The sequence below is a fragment of the Callorhinchus milii genome, unplaced genomic scaffold (genome assembly GCF_018977255.1).
Source record: "Callorhinchus milii isolate IMCB2004 unplaced genomic scaffold, IMCB_Cmil_1.0 Scaffold22, whole genome shotgun sequence".
Taxonomy (NCBI): domain Eukaryota; kingdom Metazoa; phylum Chordata; class Chondrichthyes; order Chimaeriformes; family Callorhinchidae; genus Callorhinchus; species Callorhinchus milii.
Genome location: NW_024704763.1, coordinates 9,066,532 through 9,078,693, shown reverse-complemented (window position 1 = coordinate 9,078,693; position 12,162 = coordinate 9,066,532).

Here is a 12,162-nt window from a genome sequence, read left to right as displayed (position 1 = left end):
GATTCGCTTTCATTTTTGATGGAATCAAAATGGCGCTGGACAGTTGGGTCGGGACACGAGCAAGGGGGGAATGGTCAGGGTGAGGGGAGGGAAGGGAGGGAGCGAGGAGGGGGGGAATGGTCAGGGGGAGGGGAGGGAAGGGAGGGAGCGAGGAGGGGGGGAATGGTCAGGGTGAGGGGAGGGAAGGGAGGGAGCGAGGAGGGGGGAATGGTCAGGGTGAGGGGAGGGAAGGGAGGGAGCGAGGAGGGGGGAATGGTCAGGGTGAGGGGAGGGAAGGGAGGGAGCGAGGAGGGGGGAATGGTCAGGGGGAGGGGAGGGAAGGGAGGGAGCGAGGAGGGGGGAAATGGTCAGGGTGAGGGGAGGGAAGGGAGGGAGCGAGGAGGGGGGAGATGGTCAGGGTGAGGGGAGGGAAGGGAGGGAGAGAGGAGGGGGGAATGGTCAGGGGGAGGGGAGGGAAGGGAGGGAGCGAGGAGGGGGAGATGGTCAGGGTGAGGGGAGGGAAGGGAGGGAGCGAGGAGGGGGGAATGGTCAGGGTGAGGGGAGGGAAGGGAGGGAGCGAGGAGGGGGGAATGGTCAGGGTGAGGGGAGGGAAGGGAGGGAGCGAGGAGGGGGGAATGGTCAGGGTGAGGGGAGGGAAGGGAGGGAGCGAGGAGGGGGGGAATGGTCAGGGTGAGGGGAGGGAAGGGAGGGAGCGAGGAGGGGGAATGGTCAGGGTGAGGGGAGGGGAGGGAGGGAGCGAGGAGGGGGGAATGGTCAGGGTGAGGGGAGGGAAGGGAGGGAGCGAGGAGGGGGAATGGTCAGGGTGAGGGGAGGGAAGGGAGGGAGCGAGGAGTGGTCAGGGTGAGGGCAGGGAAGGGAGGGAGCGAGGAGGGGGGGAATGGTCAGGGTGAGGGGAGGGAAGGGAGGGAGCGAGGAGGGGGGAATGGTCAGGGTGAGGGGAGGGAAGGGAGGGAGCGAGGAGGGGGGAATGGTCAGGGTGAGGGGAGGGAAGGGAGGGAGCGAGGAGGGGGGAATGGTCAGGGGGAGGGGAGGGAAGGGAGGGAGCGAGGAGGGGGGAATGGTCAGGGTGAGGGGAGGGAAGGGAGGGAGCGAGGAGGGGGGAAATGGTCAGGGTGAGGGGAGGGAAGGGAGGGGGCGAGGAGGGGGAATGGTCAGGGTGAGGGGAGGGAAGGGAGGGAGCGAGGAGGGGGAATGGTCAGGGTGAGGGGAGGGAGGGAGCGAGGAGGGGGAATGGTGAGGGGAGGGAGGGAGGGAGCGAGGAGTGGTCAGGGTGAGGGCAGGGAAGGGAGGGAGCGAGGAGGGGGGGAATGGTCAGGGTGAGGGGAGGGAAGGGAGGGAGCGAGGAGGGGGAATGGTCAGGGTGAGGGGAGGGAAGGGAGGGAGCGAGGAGGGGGGAATGGTCAGGGGAGGGAGGGAAGGGAGGGAGCGAGGAGGGGGGAATGGTCAGGGTGAGGGGAGGGAAGGGAGGGAGCGAGGAGGGGGGAAATGGTCAGGGTGAGGGGAGGGAAGGGAGGGAGCGAGGAGTGGTCAGGGTGAGGGGAGGGAAGGGAGGGAGCGAGGAGGGGGGAATGGTCAGGGTGAGGGGAGGGAAGGGAGGGAGCGAGGAGGGGGGAATGGTCAGGGTGAGGGGAGGGAAGGGAGGGAGCGAGGAGGGGGGAATGGTCAGGGTGAGGGGAGGGAAGGGAGGGAGCGAGGAGGGGGGAATGGTCAGGGTGAGGGGAGGGAAGGGAGGGAGCGAGGAGGGGGAATGGTCAGGGGAGGGGAGGGAAGGGAGGGAGCGAGGAGGGGGGAATGGTCAGGGTGAGGGGAGGGAAGGGAGGGAGCGAGGAGGGGGGAATGGTCAGGGTGAGGGGAGGGAAGGGAGGAGCGAGGAGTGGTCAGGGTGAGGGGAGGGAAGGGAGGGGAGCGAGGAGGGGGGAAGGTCAGGGTGAGGGAGGGAAGGGAGGGAGCGAGGAGGGGGGAATGGTCAGGGTGAGGGGAGGGAAGGGAGGGAGCGAGGAGGGGGGAATGGTCAGGGTGAGGGAGGGAAGGGAGGGAGCGAGGAGGGGGGAATGGTCAGGGGGAGGGGAGGGAAGGGAGGGAGCGAGGAGGGGGGAATGGTCAGGGGGAGGGGAGGGAAGGGAGGAGCGAGGAGGGGGGAATGGTCAGGGGGAGGGGAGGGAAGGGAGGGAGCGAGGAGGGGGGAATGGTCAGGGTGAGGGGAGGGAAGGGAGGGAGCGAGGAGGGGGGAATGGTCAGGGTGAGGGGAGGGAAGGGAGGGAGCGAGGAGGGGGGAATGGTCAGGGTGAGGGGAGGGAATGGAGGGAGCGAGGAGGGGGTAGAGAGTCGAGAGTGGAGCTGAAGGCTCGGTCGAAGAGAAAGGTCTTGAGACCGGCCTTGAAGGAGGAAAGGGAGGAAGCGGCGAAGGCACTGGGGGATGGAGTTCCAGAGCCTCGGGGCTGAGAGGCTGAAGGCCCGACCACCGATGGTAGGACGGTTGGGGCGGGGGATGTGGAGCAGACCGGAGCCAGAGGAACGGAGGGTACGGGCAGGTAGGTAGGGGGATAGTAGGTCAGAGAGGTAGGAGGGAGCGAGGCCGTGAATGGCCGTGTAGGTGAGGATGAGGATCTTGAATTCGATCCTCTGGGGGATGGGGAGCCAGTGGAGGCGAGCGAGGGCGAGGGCGAGGACGAGGGTGGGAGTGATGTGGTCGCGGTGTCTGGTGCGGGACAGTACACGAGCTGCAGAGTTCTGAATGACCTGCAGTGTGGAGGGAGGGCCGGGAAGGCCGACGAGGAGAGAGTTCCCATAGTCCAGCCTTGAGGTGATAAACACATGGACCAGTGTGTCAGCAGTGTCAGCAGTGTTACTCGTCATAACAGTGACCCTGAGTCACCAACTGAAGCCAACATCCAGCCCATCTCTAATCCCATTTCCTGCTCTCTCCCCATTGTGTCTGTGCTGATGCTCATCCCTGGAGCTCACTACTCTAAACCCATTGCCTGCTCTCGCCATCGGTGCTTTAAGAAGATTGTGTCAGACTAACATGCCGCATTTACGGTTGCCAAGATTCCCGTGATTAATTCCTTATTAAGAAATCCATTATGAAATACAGCAAATTAGTCTTAAGGATGGCAAAAATAGGCTTTCACTATCAAACAAAACATTCATAAAATCAAGTCAAAGAGGAAAAAAGATGTCCCAATGTGGAACTCGAACTTGAGCAATTTTTTTTTGCCCAGCTGGGTGTCTGACACTCGTGGAAACCCATCACCGTTGCTTATGAGTATCCAAACCAAGCTGGGAATTCCACGAATCTCCCCAGATTGTTGGAATGAAATGCGCTCTCTCTCTCCTTGGAGGGATGCACCCTGCTTTCCTGATTCTGGAAAGCATTAGGCGCAAGTTGGCAAGAGCCAAGGCTTGGGGACCCCAGAGTGTACGTTGGGGTAACCAGCTAAACCCACATAATAATAATAATCCTCGAATTGGATACAGTGCTTTTCACATCTTCTGGACGTCTCAAAGCGCTTCACAGAATATACTGTAAAATGAATTGACATTTTTGTGGGAAATTTTTTTTTTGAGGGTTTATTATCAGGCGTGTGGAGTAAGGAAACTTGCCCATGGTTTTGCGCTGCCGGGAATCGAATCCAGGTCTCTTGCTTGTGAGGCGAGTGCTCTAACCACTGAGCTACAGGCCACATAGCTTGCCATTCATCTCGCTATCTGGCAAGCTTTTCCACCGTCAGTCCAGCTAGGACCACTCTACCCATTAGGACTTTAGCTGCAGGGCTAACAGAAGCTGAGTGGGAAGACTCCCTGCCCCTTGTGACTGATCTGCCCTGCCAGGTCCTACTGATGAGCCAGGCTGGGGTGTCATCAGCATTTAAAAAGAACTCGGCAAGCACCCACACAGGAAGGGGATAGAGGGGACGGGGAAAGACAGGGAATTGGGCATGAGGAAAGTTGCATTCCCTAATATCAAAATACCAGCATGGATTAATGAGTTGAATGGCCTCCTGCTGTGTCGTCCATTTCCATTGTGATCCATTCAGAAATATCCCAGTGGATTCTTAGCAATTAACTCATTCTGTGGCCAGCTGAGCTTTGGTATCAACACTGCTGCTTGGTGCCAAACTATGTGCGGACTGACGCTCAAGCCCAGATCTTGTTACTCACAGAGGAGCATTGTGAGCGAAAGCAGGAATCTAAATTAAGAGGTTCCTGTCATGCCACAAAGCGCTAGAGAGGACCCATGAGGAACCTAGAAAAGTCATCCGAACAGCACTATGTACTTCCTCTGGCCTCTGAACGGCAAAGCTTCCTCTTTAGAGAACATTAACATTAATTCAGAAAAAAAACATCTAATTTCAACCAAATGTCCTCTTGTCCCAGAGATCCTGGGCAGAGAGATCAGCTGAGGAATTTTAAGAGAGTATTTTTTTGTCAGCCGGGTGTCTGATACATGCAGAAAACCATCGCTGAGCTTCAGAGTATGCAAACCAAACTGAGAATTCCATGCCTCCCACCAACACATTAAAATCCCAGACACAGATTGTTGGAATGGAATATGCACTCTCTTCCTGAACGGGCACATCCTGCTTACCTAACTCTGGAGAGTATTAGATGCGGGTTGGCAAGAGCCAAGGCTTGGGGACCCCAGAGTGTTTGTTGGGGTAACTGCTAAAAGTCTAGCCAGCGAAAAACGCATAATTTGCCATTGATATTGCTGTCTGGCAAGCTTTCCTGTTGCTTGTCCACATAGGACCACCCTACCCACTAGGGTTTTGGCATTCAGAGTTAACAGGAGCTGAATGGGATGACTCCCTGCCCCCAGTGACTGGTCTGCCCTTCCAGGACCTGCCGATGAGCCAAACTGGGCTGTGCTTTCATCAGCAGTGAGTGCCCTGGAATACTGTGGATCTGACTGGCTAGGAACTGGTCTAGAGACCATCACAGAGGGTGGGCTTGATTCCGACTTCCGTTGGCAACATGTCACCTTGCAGCCAGTTGAGCTCCAAGGAGACCCTGCTTACCTCCCCTCTCTCCAACCCAAGGCATGGAGACACACTTGGGGAGGGTCATAGTTTGGGAGGATGCAGTGGTATCAGTGGTGGAGTGGGCTCAGTGGGGTGAAGAGACCCTTTCCTGTTCCTTGTTTCCTACAAATCCTGAAGGATCCAAATGCCACCTGGCCAAACTAGCTTCAAGGAGGAGGAGAGCAGTGTAAAGCGTTCCAAGATGTCCTCCCAACGCAAAAGGCGTTGTAAATGGTTTGGGTTTATACTTCCCCCCCCATGTTTACCCTTCACTCTGAAATACCCTTCTCCCCATTTCCCCCCCCACTCAGCCCCCCACCTCACCTCTTCCCCCAGCTGAACTGAGATTAGGAACTCACCTCACACAGCAGGATTATCTATTAAACAATCTTGCAATAGTAGGTGAGTATGACATGAGGATGTGGAGGTCTCAGTCTGCATTGAGTTGCTTATCTCAGCCACTATATCATTCATCTCAGTGTTCTGCGTGGCAACGGGGGTGAGGGGGGCAGTAATCAGCCAACGTTCCTGTTCCTAATAGCTGTTCAGTAGTGTAGTGGTTAGCACGCTCGCCTTGCAAGCGAGAAGACCTGGGTTTGATTCCTGGGTCATGGTGAAACCTTAGGCAACTTTCCTTACTCCACACGCCTCTGTTTAACGAGCAGCAAGCTGGAACCCATTTTTTAATCGACTGGCATGTTATGAGTGAGATCCCAAGCTCTGGAAAGTCCTGGGAGGGTGTTTTAATTGGATTCAGTGTTGAATGAGTGGATCATGCAGGACACGTTATCACAGAAGCCACTGAGCACAATGACTTCCACTGGTGCCCAAACTATTTGTATCAGCCCCACCCGCCCCCACACACAGTCACTGCACTTTTCTGGATTTAGGAAGCTCAGTGACATGACAGGACACTGTATCAAACGTGACAATTATTATGATTATTATTACAAGCAGACAGGAAGGGAGTTATATCTAACACCCTGACAAAGCAGCTGGAGGGCTGAGCACTTACTGCACTTTCAGCCACAGACACTGGGAGGAGTTTTTAGATTACACACACAAGCAGTAGGAAGCGATATCGATGGCAAGCTATGCGGTGTAGTTGGTTAGATTCCAGCAGTTACCCCAACGCACACTCTGGGGTCCCCAACCTACACCTAATACTCTCTGGAATTAAGTAAGCAGGATATGTCCCTCCAGGGAGAGTGCAGATTTCATTCCAACAATCTATCTCTGGGATTGCCATGTGTAGGTGGGAGGCCTGGATTCTCAGCTTGGTTTGGAGACTCTTAAGCAATGGTGATGAGTTTCCGCATGTGTCAGACACCCGGCTGGGCAAAAAAAAGAGAAGGAAGAACAGAAAGCAACAAGCTCACTCCCACATGACGGACATCCTGATGATCAATGATATCTCATCTTCATTCAGTTTCTCTCTGTTCTTCTTCCCACTTGTACATTGTCCAGTGTTTGACTGGTTATCCCAGTGCTTGGTCTTACTCTGACCTGAGTCAGGAGATTGTGACACTGACGCTCCAATGCAGCGCTGGGGGGAGCGTTTAATTGTTGGAGGTTCAGATGAGATGATAAACTGAGGTCCTGCCTGCCAGTTCAGGTGGATGTTAAAGATCCCATGACACTATTTGAAAAGAGAAGAGTTTTTCTCTCTCTCTCCCAGTGTCCTGGCCAACAATCCCTCAAATAAAATTGGTCGCTCACTCCATGCCTGTTTATGGGTCATTGCGGTACGCAAACCAACTGCTGCCTTTGTACACAAATCACACAATCACTACACTTTACAGTAAATCCTGTGAAGAACTTTGAGATCTCCTCCCCAACGTGAAAGGTGCCGTATCGAATGCGAGAATTATAATAATTCTACTATAATTATAATTGGAGAGGACCTGGGTTCGATTCCCAGGCAGGCCAAAATATTGGACAAGTTTCCTTACTCCATACGCCTCTGTTTACTTAACAGTAAGTAGGAACCGTGAGTCGATTTAAGGATCACATTTTCGGAGTAATAATCCCTTCAAGAAAATGAATAATTTGTCACTAAATCCCAACTGTTTGTGGGACACTGCTATCCATAATTGACTGCCGTGTTTTGCCCACAAAATACAATCGATTCAGTTTACAGCACACTGTGAGGCGCTTTAAGACATCTCGAAGACGTGATAAAGCGCTGTATCAAATTGAAGGATTATTATAATAAAATTGGTTGCTCACTCCATGTCTGTTTGTGGGTCATTGCTGTGTGCAAATTAAATGCTGCCTTTGTCTACAAATCACACAGTCACTACACTGCAAGTAAATCCTGTGAAGAGCTTTGAGATCTCCTCCCTGATGTGAAAGGTGCCGTATCGAATGCGAGAATTATAACAATGTCGTCAAAGAAGCAGTTCTGCCCAGCCGCACGGCCATTGAGAACAGTGTGGCTGTGTGATGTGCTGACTGTGGCTTTGGGTGACTGAACACGAGAAGGTGACTTCCTCCAAAACCACGTCCACTTCACTACTAGGGGCGGCAGCTCTGCTCATTCACAGCCACGGCCCAGTGTGTGCAACAGGCAACTTCCCCGTTGTGACAACGCAGCAGTAGTAACTGCTTCATTCATATTTTATATCCTCTTATTAGCAGAGGCGAGGATTCCTCTGTTGGGATGTGGCTTCAATGACTTGAAACGATCAGTAAAATACTCAGTCACTGACCCCATCAGACCCACTGCCTCCCCCAACCTAAAACGATATCCTATAACCTCCTGCCTCTGAACCCGCTGCCTCTCCTGACCCTGACCCACTGCCCTTTGATCCAGTGCCCCAGTCAACCAAACATAAACCAATCACAGCTGAAACCCCCTGAACTTTCCATTATGGAGTCCTGTAGCTCAGTGGTTAGAGCACTCGCCTCGCAAGCGAGAGGACCTGGGTTCGATTCCCACACATGGCGAAACGTTAGGCAAGTTTCCTTACTCCACGTGCCTCGGTTTACCTAGCAGTAAATAGGAACCTGGTTGTTAGTCGATTGGCGATGGCTTTTCCGGGGGTAATAATTCTTTCATAAATAAATAAATAATAAATCGGTCACTCAATCCACGACTGTTTGTGGGACACTGCTGTGCGCAATTGGCTGCCGCGTTTCACCCACAAAATCCACAGTCACTGCGCTTTACAGTATATTCTGTGAAGTGCTTTGAGACATCTCGAAGATGTGATAAGGCGCCGTAACAATTGCAAGGATTATTATTATTATGTGTCAGGACAATGCAATCTGCAACACACAGCCCTGTGGTATGGCTGTGAGTCGAGCGAGGGAGAGCAGTCAGGGTCAGGAACGCTACAACAAATGAACAAGGTGTTAACCTGACTCAAGTGGTCGCATTCCGGCCTGAGTCACAAAGTTTGTGGGTTCAAGGTCCCTCCCCTGCCCCCCCACCCCGATTGGGGCTTCCAGCTCATAGACCACAGAGCTTGCGGTCTCCAACCAGTCACAGTCAACTTTTTGGGGTGTCAAGAGATTGCCGGCCAAACAATGCCAAACACCTGCCACAATCCAGGCAAGTCTGCACTAGTCTGCACTAAATCAATAATAATAATCCTTGCATTTGATATAGCGCCTTATCACACAGTTGAGACGTCTCAAAGCGCTTCCCAAGATATACTGTAAAGTGGATTGACTGTGTATGGTGTACAGTCTCAAGGCATTGGGATAAACAAAGGGGGATAGAGCGTGAGACAGAGCGTGAGTCTCATTTACCATCAGCTGGGAAAGAGCAAAGATTTCATCTTGTAAAAGTTCTGTCAAACAAAATATTCTGTTAACGTGACAGCCGGCGCCAAACAAAAACCCTTCAAACTTGTGAAAATGATTCCAATTTTGGCTGTTCCGCCAAGAGACACTGTTTGTGTACATGGAACAGGCGAGATGTTGCAAGGTCTTGCTTAAAAGCGCTGCACGTGGTCTGTTTCATCTGGTAGTGATTCATCACATTTCCCTGATTTCGAGTACAGCACAAACACAGACGAGCACTCTCTCTAACCTCCTGGCTATCACTCACAACACGCGAGACAATAACTCAGGCATCTATATTATAACTGTAATAACTCAGGCGCTATACTACAGCCCACCCCGCTCTCTGGAACTCCATTCCCCACACTCTCCCACTCCCGTCCCCTTCAAAACCCACTTCAAAGCTTCTCTCTTTGACCGCGCTTTCGGTCATCTTCCCCCTCCTTAGTCTCTGTGGCTCCCGCCCCCTCATGCGGGGGAGGCCAGGGCAAGGCAGAGGTGCCAGTCAGCGCATATAAATGTCCTCCCGACATGAAATTCCCTGTGTAAATAAATGTCAATTGTATTGTCCATCATCACAACACGTCAAAGAGCTTCACAGGGAACGTTGTCAACACTGTGGGTTGGTTGTTCAAGCTGGTTAGACTCCAGCAATTACCCAATCCCCCAAGCCAACCTGTGCCTAATACTCTCTGGAATTATGTAAGCAGAATGCATCCCTCCAGGGAGAGAGCGCGCGTGTGTTACATTTCAACACCCTATCTCTGGGGTTGCCATGTGTCGGTGGGAGGCCTGGAATTTTCAGCTTGGTTTGGAGACTCTTAAGTAACGGTGATCGGTTTCCACATGTCAGACACCCGGCTAACCGTCAGTGACGTATTCTGATGATACTGTTTTGAGTTAAGCTCAATGTTCCCCGCCCTGGCTGCCCCACATTCAGCAGTCAGACCTTCAGCCTGTCTGCTCCTACCCTTTGGAACTCTATCCCATAGTCCCTTCGCCTCGCTCCCCCACTTGCCTCCTTCAAGGCCCATTTCAAGACCTTCCTCTACAACCAGCCTTGATTGCCCTCCTACCCCCCCACCCCTCATGATCATGAGCCCCTGCTCGGGTCTAAATCCCTGACTGTCCAGCACCTTGGGATATCCTCCCGATGTGAAAGGCGCTATACAAATGTAAGTTGTTGTAAACTCACAGAACATTCTGGAACATTTTAACTTTGTAGACGTAATTACATTAATCAAGGCATTGTCGGAAAAAGAATCAAGCTGAAATATAGGCAGAAACACCACCCAGTGAAGCATAAACTGCTTGTCATTTGAGTTAATTTTTCTTGGTTGAATTGTGATTCAGGAGCTGCAGTATTAGTTTGCAAATGAGTTTTGGTAAATTATGTTTTTCATCGTGTAATCCCAACACACTGAGCAATTAATAATAATAATCCTTGAATTTGACATCAAGATGCTTTTCACATCTTCTAGATGTCTCAAAGTACTTCACAGAATAGACTGTAAACTGACTGCATATTTGTGGGCGAAATGCTTAATCTTTCTAATACACATTTTACTGCAACTTCTAAGACTGTGGGGAGCATAAATATCTCCGCACATATCCCTGAATAAGCTGATTCCATTTAATGACCGCTAAATCCACAGGAAGAATGGTTCATTTTGACAAAATGATTTGTTTTGACAAAATGGTTCAATTTTTACTCGCTGGGTGGAGACAGCGTCACTGACCTACATTTCTCTGAGGCTTGTTATCTGTGGTTTTCAAAAGTGATATTTGATCTTCAATATATACACAGCAATGGAATATTGTAGCTCGGTGGTTGGAGCACTCGCCTCGCAAGCAAGAGGTCCTGGGTTCGATACCTAGGTGGGGCAAAACCTTAGCAAGTTTCCTTACGCCACACGCCTCTGTTTGCCAAGCAGTAAGTAGGAACCCGGTTGTCAGTCAATTGGCGGATCGCTTTCCAGGGGTATTGGTCTTTGTGTCAGCCTGGCACGTGATAACACTCTCGCCTCAGAGTCACAAAGGTTGTGGGTTCAAGCCCCACATCGGGACTTGGAATCACATCATCTAAACTGACACCCCAGTGCAGCGTTGGAATGAGTTGCATTGTGGAAGGTGCCGTCCTTCAGACACGATGTTAAACCGAGGTCTACCTGCTCTGGTGGATGTAAAGATCCCGCGGCTCTATTTGAAAAGAGAAAGGAGTTTCTCCTTCCTGGTCTCCTGGCCAACAATCCCCCAAATAAAATTGTCACTCATCCCATGGCTGTTTTTGGGACACGGCATTGTGCAACTGGTTGCTGCGTTTCACCCACAAAATACGCAGACATTCCAATTGTATACAGTATATCTCGTGAAGCGCTTTGAGACATCTCAACGTGATACTGTGCTATATCAAATACAAGATTATTAATATTGTGTCGAGCCCTTCCTCTGTGACGATCTCTAGTCTGGTTCCTGAGCCAGGCGGGTTCGCAGTACACTGCTGGTGACAGCCCAGCCCAGCCTGGCTCATTGGCAGGATTTGGTAGGGCAGATAGTCATTGAGGGCAGGGATAATTCTCACTTAGCTCCCGTTACCTCTGCAAGCCAAAGCCCTAATGTGTTGGTTCAAGCCCCAATGACTGTAGGTGCAACTCATTTTGTCCAAGCTGACACTCCAATGCAATGCTGGGGAAGCACGGCATTGTTAGAGGTGTCCAACATCAGATGAGACGTTAAGCCAAGGTCCCATATTGTTAATCCTGCAATCCCAAGGCCTAGTAGTCCCAGCTGGACAAGCGGTGGGAAAGCTTGCCAGACAGCGCTCTGGTTAGACTCCAGCAGTTACCCCAACACACACGCCGGGCTCTCCCCAAGCCTCTGCTCTCTCCCTTGGTTTGGAAGCTCTGGTTTTGGGTTTCCGTCTCTCAGTCAGGCAGCTGAGCTAAACCACATCACCTTTTTTAGGCAGTGCTTTTACTGGTTGTGAAGATAGCAAATCTCAGTTCACGTTTAACTACCGATAGCAAACCCGATCAAAGCAGATCCCGTTCCCTGTAGTTTACACAGACTTTAACTGTATCTCTACTGCTGTTTGTCCCCAATCTGCATCCACATCTGAAACCAGACATCAGCTCGGGACTCCCCTTTCACCACACACACACACACACACACACAGACGGAAGAGAGACATACACAGGTACAAACAGACACACACACACACACACACACACTGGGAGTCTGGTTTGTTACTTTGGCTGAAATAATAATTGCACTGTGAGCAAAGCTGTGTGTGACTGTCTCGGTCAGTCAATCTTCCTCTGTCTGTCTGTCTGTCTGACATTCTCCTTGACTC